Raw genomic sequence first — 9720 nt, 5'->3', positions numbered from 1 at the left:
TATGTAGCGCCCCAAACCCAATGCTACAGCATATCCTATCCAGCTGCAAGGTGTGGAAGCCCAGGACGCGTACAGCCACCCAACCCTGACACAGACAGTCAGAGACGTAGACGTAACACACAATACTATTTATTTACAGTGGGGAGACACTTTTTCTCACTCCCCAGAACACAACACAACAGAGCACCAAAATAGACAATGACAGTCCTTTTCTTCCCTTCCTACTAACAGTCCTTCCACCTCCACTCCACTTACTTCTTTCACTCTGCAGAGATCTTCTTCCATCCTAACTACTTCTGATACCAGCAGCTATTTCCACTTTTTTTCTATAGCTGAGAACATCATCACAGGGGCAATTCCCCAGCAGAACCCAGTCTTCCCTGTTTAGGTTCTTCACACCACCTGGTGTTTCAGGTTTGTAATGGCTTGATCAATGGCTAGCTGAGGCCTCCATTTAGAACCCGCTAGCTCAGTCCTCCACTTGCAGTCTGTTGGAACCTGGGTGTTGGTATTCTGGTGACTCTCAGCTCCTACACTAGTCTTCCTTTCTACTGTTTGTAGCCCATGATAATTGAGACCAATAGCAACTGAAATTGGTAACACTGTTGACACAAGTTAGGATGGATTCATGGATTTACAGTATACTTTCTGCATGTTTCAGCAGAAATTGATATTCATCAGAACATTTAGTCACAGAAAATATGTGTGGAGGATACAAAAACTACTAATAAAGGAAAATCTGAAAGACCACAAAGATCTGCATTCTTGATGTTAATTCTCCTGCAGCTCAAAAGTTTATGTCTGCATGAGTAAAATATAAGGGCACCTCTGGGTTTCCTTGTTTGTGCAGGAGCCTTTCTTGATGAAACATCATGTTAAGTAACTGGTAGGCTCAAGCAGAGATTAAATGACCTCTTGGCGTACAGAAGGCAGATCCCGATCCCGGGTTCGGAAAGACAGGGTCCAGATTAAGACATGGCCTTTTAAATGAAGCTGAGAACTGAAGCGGATACTAAAGGGAGCTCTAGTCTGTTGCTAAAGTTAACATTACTTGACTACACATTTAAAAATTCAATTCAACATAAATTTGTTTTTCTTGGAAAATCTATTAAATGAGCTGGAAGGATTGGAACCCACTCAATCCTTTAATGAATTAGTTCTATTTATTTTATTTTTTTTGTTATTTTTACTAAAAGTAGCTACTTAATGATGAACATATACAATGGTGAAAATGTCACCAACTTACTTAACAGCTTAGATGTGACCTCCCTTGTTATTGGATGACTCATGGTTAATTGCCTTCTACTTAATGAAAAGAAACCATAAAGAACTTACATGACTTGACAAGCAAGTGATTTAAGATGAGACAAAAAAGTTTCAAAATGAAAAGACTCCTCAGCTGAAGCTTGTCATCTATTGAAATTTCAAAGATACAGTAAGTATAAGTAATTCTAAGACACCAGAGAGCTAGAGTGATATTAACTAAAAAATCTGATTAGGCTGCCACTGTCTCCAGGCCCAGGACTGTCCATCCTTGGAGTGGAAGTGGAATTCTGTCATTTGGCATTTGTGACCTTGTGTTTCTATTTAACATTCTTGTTACGTTCAGGTAGCACTTAGCACATATCTACAACCTTTTGTGTTTCACAACTGTTTGCCTTTCTGTTTCCTTCTCATTATTTTGCTTTTCTTTCTATTTTGTTATCCATTAACCGGCATGTAGTCTAATTTTGTATGTTATGTATGTCTTCTAGATCTGTGATTAAATAAGTAAACAGATGATTGCTGATTGCTAAACTAAGCTTATAAAAAGTACTCACCCAAAGCAGTGGAAGTTTATTCACAGTTGTTGAAAAGGCAATATAGTATTTTATGTGTTGTTTCCCCATAATTAAGTTGTAGTCCACCTAGAATTCATTAGTCATTATGATTGGCCTGTGCCGAGTTGGAACTTGGCCAATCAGAGTGCTTCATTTTCAAACTTATAGATTAGTTTTGTGGTGTCTTAACACTAGAGAAGGAGCTTCGTTTGTCAAATGTGAAAGTTTTTTTAATTATCTTCTATATAAACGTCTACACATGAAAGTGTGTCCGTCTGTCTGTCTGTCCGGCCCAAAAGTGGAGGCTACAGCATGAAGCTCAAAGAAATCAACTCTGTTGCCAAAGTAAAACTGCTGAGAAAAGAGAGAAATTCGCTTAGCCGCTAATACGCAAGTGAGATGAGCACATTGGCAAAATTAAACCTCAGAGGAGAGAGAAACTTGCTTAGCTGCTGATAGACAACGGAGGCGAGCATGTCGGCAAAAAAGAAACTGCCAAGAAAAGAGAATCTCGCTTAGCAGCTAATGCACAACCAATGAGATTGATTGATCGAAGTGGCAGAATCCATGGTTTCTACAAGCTTGGGCTTTTTACAGCACAGGTTTACACATCCATCCATCCATTATCCAACACACCATATTCTAACTACAGGGTCATGGGGGTCTGCTGGAGCCAATCCCAGCCAACACAGGGCGCAATTCAGGAAACAAACCCCGGGCAGGGCGTCAGCCCATCACAGGGCCAGGCTTGCACAGCTAGTATATATATATATATAACCATACCTTCATATTTGTGAATCTTTGGAAGAAATTAATAAATAGATTTTGAACATTTTCATCCATCTCTGACCGGATTAGTGGTTGTAATTTAATCCCCGTTTAATTCTTCACAATAGTAATTTCAGAAAGTATTCAGACCCCTTCACTTTTTTCTCATTCTATTCTGTTGCAAATTTTTTCCTTATCAAGCACCACTCAGTACTCGAGAATGACAAAATGAGAACAGGAGGTTTTGTAAATTTATTACAAATAAAAAACTGAAACATTGCATTGACATAATCATTTAGATCCTTTTCTCAGTTTGGTGTGGAAGCACCTTTGGCAGCCATTCCAACATGAAGTTTTCTTGGGTTTGATGCGATAAGCTTTGCACACCCAGATTTGGTGATTTTATGTTATTCTTCTCTGCCGATGCTCTCAACACCTGGACGGAGACCATTGTTTTCAGGTCTTTCCAGAGATGTTCAATTGGGTTTAGGTATGGACTCTGGCCGGGACACTCAAGGACATTCACAGGGTTGTCTCAATGTCACGTGTGGGTTGTCTTTGCTTTGTGCTTGGAGTCATTGCTCTGGTGGAAGGTGAACCTTCTCATCACCCAGCCTGAGGTCCAGACCACTCTGTGTGCAGGTTTTCATTAAGGATATCTCTGGATTTTGCTCCGTTCAGCTTTCCCTCAACTAGGTCTAATGACCTAGTCCTTACCGTTTAAAAACAACCCAACAACATGATAGTGCCACCACCATGCTTAACCATTATAATAATATTGCGCAGGTGATGAGCGCTGCCTGGTTTCCTCCAGACGTGACACAGAATTGAGGCCCAACAGTTCAATCTTGGTTTTTCATCAAAACAGAGAATCTTGTTTCTCATAGGCTGAGAGTCCTTCACATGCCCACTGCTCCCATAAATCCCAGATTGGTAGTGGTGCAGTGGTGGCTGTCTTTCTGGAAGTTTCCCCCATCTCCCCACAGTATCTCTGGTTTCTTTGTCACCTCTCTTACCAAGTCCCTTATCCCCCAATTGCTCAATTTGGCAGGGCATCTATCTCTAGGAAGAGTTCTGGTTGGTCAAACCTTCTTCAGTTTAAGAATTTTGGAGGCCACTGTGCTTTTGGAAACCTTCAATGCTGGACAATGTCTTTGGAGCCTTCACCCAGATCTGTGCTTTGACATCATCCTAACTCTAAACTGTGGAAGGAAATTCTTTTGACCTCAGTGTTTGCTTTTTGCTTTCGTAATATTATCCTATCAATTGAATTGATCAGAGGTGAACTCCAAGCAAGGCGTGAAATGATGATCAGTAGAATTGAATGCACCGGAGTCAGATTTCTAGTGTCATAGCAAGCGTCTGAATCGTTGTGAGATTTTAGTTTTTTATTTTTAGTAAATTTGCAAACACTTCCTAAAAATCCTGATTGTGATTCTAGAGTATTGGGTATTTTTGGATAAAGAAAAAATTAATTTAAATAAATTTAGCTTAAGACTGCAATATAACAAAATGTGAAAAAGTGAAGGGGTCTGAATACTTTTGGTCAAAATCTCTTTGATTGTCAACACAGTTTGTGAAGGTGCACTGTCCCATAGACGCCTCAGCAGTTCAGTTTAATGTCACTGATTGACAGTCTGTCCATTGGGGAACAAACTCCATGCATGTCAAAAAAATATGGTATTGGTGTCATGGAGAAAAACAATCGCTGATGTGACCTGTGCACAGTTGTACAATAAACACCATAAATACACACTCAATCAGCTCAGCACAATGTCACTTGGTGGAAGGATTAACTACAATTCCAATTGGTTGAAGTACTAGGTTGTTGTACCGTGTTAGCCATTATGAATGTAGAGAAAAGCCAAGCAAAATGACACCTTTTATTGCCTAACTAAAAAGATTACAATATGCAAGCTTTCGAGGCAACTCAGGCCCCTTCTTCAGGCAAGATATTTTGTTCCTTACAGTGCCAGGTGCATAGATAATACAACATACACTTAACATAGTCCATAACATTACCAAAACCAGCATAACCAAACAGAAGATTTAGGGCCATGAAGCTCAAACATGCACAATATCCATAATAAAATGCAGAGTGTAGAGTGACAGTACACAATTGGGAGAATGTTTTAGGGATGTTCAAAAGTCTGATGGCTTGGGGAAAGAAGCTGTTATAGGACCTGGCTGTGCTGTTTCTTCTACCTGACGGCTAGGGTCAAATAGTATGTGTGACAGGTGAGAGACGTCTTTGATATTGGCTGAGGCTCTATGCAGAGAGCATGTCTGAAAAATGTCTTGGATTGAGGAGAGGGAGACCCCTATGATACTCTCAGCTGTCCTTATTACACGCTGCAGAGTCTTGTGCTCATGGGCTTTGCTGATCCCAAACCACACAATGATGCAGCATGTCAGAACACTCTCCACAATTCCTTTGTGAAAGGTGGGAATAATGAATTGTGGCAAGCTGATTCCCTTCATTTTCCACAGAAAATAAAGGCACTGTTGTGCCTTCTTGAAAGCAGAGGTGGTATTGATTGTCCAGGAGAGCTCATCACAAATATGCACACCAAGAAACGTGTTACTGCTGACTCTCTCCACAACAGAGCCATTGATGAGCAGCGGGGAATAGTCAGCTGATGTTCTCCTGAAATCAACAAGCATCTCTTTTGATTTATTGACATTTAGAGACAGATTATTTTCACTACACCTTCTCACTAGATGTTCAACCACCTCTCTGGAGGATATGTCATCATTGTTGCTGATGAGGCCTACTATGGTTGTATCATCCACCAATTCGACAATCACATTGGACTCAAACTTGGTGGTGCAGTGGTGGGTGAGCAGCATGAACAATAGTGGGCTCAGCACACAGTTTTGGGGGGGAGGGGGGTGTTTGTGTGCAGCCTGATGGTGTTTGATGTTCTGCTGCCAATGTGCATTGACTGTGGCCTATCTATCAAAATGTCTACAATCCAATTACATAGTTGAGTGTCATTAATACCCAGACCTTTGACTTATTATTCTAGTAGTCCCAGTTGCTGTTTCAAGACACAATGCTAGCTTACTCTTATGAGCTCTGGACACACAGGTTATTGACCTAAAGCTACATCTAATCAAGGTAATCCATAAATAAAAATAGACGAAAATAAAACAAGAGTCATATTTAAGGAACTGTAAAAAGTACAGTTTCAATCACCATTTCAAAAATAATTCTAGTGGATGATGACAGGAATATAAAAAGATTGATTGCCCATACAAGTCATTGTAAGACTTAACATGAGAAGAATTAACAGAACACGTGGCCATGGAAAAGAAATCAAGAGGTAACTTTTTGGAAGGTTAATGAAGAAATCTGACATTTTCTTCAGCATGTCTCTTTAATCTTAGGATCTTTGCTGAAATTTGACATCACATTTAAGTTATTAGGTTAAGTGTGTTTATTTCTAACTGAAAGAATCAAGGAGGTTAAAAGGAAAATGTCAAGTATGATTAATCACATTCCTTGTTTTTAGAAAGGAGGCTGTAAAAACTCTGAAATCTTAACAAATTGTCAGGTCCTGGTCGACATTAAGGTGAGTGTATAATATGTGACATTCAATACACTGTTTCCTTTATTTAATGGGATTTAAAATAGACCTTTTGATCTTAGATTTTGATTAGCAATATATTATAATGCCTGAAAGAGATTTATTTCTCTTCCTTTTATTTAAAAGCAACTGGCTTCAATCAGAGATTACTGCAATTATACAGGAAATTAAACTGCTAAGAAAACAGTGCTAATCTTCACATACTCACACAAAGTCCATTTTATATTTCAAATTAGCTCTTTCTTCTTACTTCAGATAACCGGTTTTTAAATTAAACATCTAGGTTGCAGCAGATTGCATCGCTTGCTCACTTTTATTTGAACTCTGCTTCTATTCACAATCCTGTGTGTGGAGTCTGCGTGTTCTCCCTCATTTCACTTGAAGTCAGGTTTCCACTCATTCACAGACATGCTGTTATGCTGACTGATGTACTCAGTGATGTCCCATCTAGGTATGTTACAATTATTTGTGTTGTTTTATAAGTTTTCTATGCGTGCCCTTAAACATATCTAAACAAAGTATATATTTATACGAGGGATTTTAGGGTCAAGAATTCCAAAAATAATATTACTTTTCTGTTTTAGGGTGAACTGAAAAAGTTGATTTATTTTAACTTTTACATCATTTTGTTTTCACATTTGCTGCCATTTTGTGGAGCAGTAGTTGCCACCTTGCTAGGGAAACTGCATGGTAGCAAGCAGAAATGACGTCACAGGGTTGTGGGTTTCAAGGTCATGACAACCACTTTATGAGTATCTGAGACTGAAAAAGAACTAAATGCATCTCAGAGTCTCAAACTTGACAAAGGCCTCCTAAAAACAACCACAAAGCATGCCAGAAGGTTCACTGGCCAGGCCAGAAGAAGATTCTAGCAGCCTAGCAGGCCCTAAACATATGGAGCTGGCAAAAAAATTCCAAATATATATCAAATTTCCCACAAAGGGGAGGGTGACCTTAAACCTTCAGCTTGTATACAGAGAGGCCAATAAAGGATCTTAATAAAGAAAGCGTTTATTACTAAAAAATGGACAAATACGATGAAAATGCTGAATAGACCAAAAACAGGCAAAAAGGAGTTACCTAAAAGGCAATTCAACAGCAAACAAGTCCCCAAACGCTAATCCAATAACGAGAGCAAAATAATCACAAAACCAGAAAAATCTCAAGAAAAACAATACTCACAGTAAAACTCATTCAAACTCAATGATCATTATTCTGCCTTCCCTTCCTGGCAAGGGATAATAATAATAACAATAATTATAATAATAATCATACATTTTATTTATGTAACATCAATATCTTTGTTTTTCTTATTCTTTTCTCTCTCTCGCTTGGTCACAGCCTCCTCCACTCCTCCCAGTAAGCCTTCATCTCCGACTCCGGCACTTCGAGGTGTGACAGACAGCTCCTTTTATTTTATCCTCAGAAGTACTTCCAGTGTTCCCAAGGCTTAACCAGGAAGCACTTCTGGTTAAGGCTGGTTCCCCAGGAAGTAGAGCTGCAAAGCTCCCATAGAATCCCCTGGAGGCACCCACTGAACCCAACAGGGCTGGGAATCTGTGGCTCTGGGCAACTGCCATCTAGTGCCCAAAGACCTTTCCAAGTTGTCTCCTACTGTTCTTCCATACTGTGGAAGTCCCCACAGAATTAAAAATATAAACTAGGGCATCATGACTTTATTTGCTTGAAATTAGAAAATGAGATCATACATAGCATTTAAATTTGTTCTGTAATAAAAGTTTACATATGAGAAGCATTATATTTTATACCTAGGACTTTACATACTTAATTCAGAGGTGTGTATCTGGGGTATGCCTTTTATCTAGTACTATCCGTGTATAGACCTCCTAAATATAACGCGTCGTTTTTTGAGGAATTCTCTGACTTAATGTCAATTTTAATTACTAACTATGACACACTCCTAATAGTTGGCGACTTTAATTTTCATATAGATAATCAGTGTGATCTAAAAGTAAAAGAATTTATGAACCTCCTGGATTCTTTTGATTTGAGACAACTCATAAATCAGCCTACACATAAAGCAGGTCATACGTTAGACTTAGTGATTACTAAAGGACTGAAAGTTGATATAAAGCAGATCATTGATATTGGTGTATCAGACCATTTTTTCTACTTTTAATATAGAAATAATGATAAAAAACACTCATGAGAAGCATATTGTTAAAAAACGCTTCTTTGATTCGGCAGCAGCTTTAAAACTTACAAACATTTTAAGCAATCAGTCTGTTTATAGTGCCAGCTATAATAGCGAGGACAATGTAAATAGTAAGGTGGAAAGATTTAATTCTAAAGTGAGAGCTGCTGTTGACATAGTTGCACCTGAAAAGACAGTGAAAAAATCTTCTAGCATTGGTATACCATGGAAGACCCAAAGAGTGTCTGATTTAAAGAGAACATGTCGCAGAGCTGAGCGTCAATGGAGGAAGACTAAACTAACTATCCACCATGAAATATTAAAAGTCAAAATAACAGAATACAATAACACTGTCCGTCTTGAGAGACGCTGCTATTTCTCTAATATTATAAATAACAATGCTAGTAATCCTAGAGTCTTATTTTCAACAATTGATCGCCTACTAAACCCAGGTAGCTCAAAGGAATGCCTCCTAAGTGCTTCCAGTGAAACCTGTGAGGCTGTCGCTGTATTCTTCAATCAAAAATTAATGATATTAGAAATAACATAGTATATCTCCCCAACACTAAGGATCCCCTAAACCCCAACATCCTGTTATAAACAAATTAAACTCTTTCACTAGGATAGATTTACCTGATTTAAAAAAATAATCTCTCAATTAAAACCCTCCACCTGCGTCCTTGACCCGATACCAACAAGGTTTTTCAAAGAAGTATCAGGCGTGCTAATTGATAATGTTCTGACATAGTAAATTCGTCACTAGATACTGGGGTCTTCCCAGACTGTCTTAAGACTGCTGTAGTTAAACCCCTACTTAAGAAACATAATCTTGACCCCTCAGCTCTTGAAAATTTTAGACCCATCTCTAACCTGCCTTCTTAAGTAAAGTTCTGGAGAAGGCAGTCATTATGCAGTTAAATGACCACCTAAATAAACATGCTATTCTTGATAAATTTCAGTCGGTTTTAGAACAAATCACAGCACAGAAACTGCACTCGTTAAAGTAGTAAATGACTTGCGGGTAAATGCAGACAGAGGCCATTTATCTGTTCTCATCCTCTTAGATCTGAGTGCTGCATTTGACACCATTGATCACAACATTCTTAGAAATCGCCTTAGTCAATGGGTGGGCCTCTCTGGCAGTGTCTTAAATTGGTTTGAATCCTACCTGACAGGGAGAAAATATTTTGTTAGTTGTGGGAATTACAACTCGAAGACACATGATATCCAATATGGTGTTCCACAAGGCTCTATCCTGGGTCCGCTGTTATTCTCAATCTACATGCTTCCGTTAGGTCAGATTATCTCAGGGCACAACGTGAGCTACCACAGCTATGCTGATGACACACAGCTGTACTTATCAATAGCACCTGATGACCCTGATTCT

This window comes from Polypterus senegalus, chromosome 7, assembly GCF_016835505.1.
Source record: "Polypterus senegalus isolate Bchr_013 chromosome 7, ASM1683550v1, whole genome shotgun sequence".
Classification (NCBI taxonomy): Eukaryota; Metazoa; Chordata; class Cladistia; order Polypteriformes; family Polypteridae; genus Polypterus; species Polypterus senegalus.
This window is presented reverse-complemented; position numbering follows the sequence as displayed.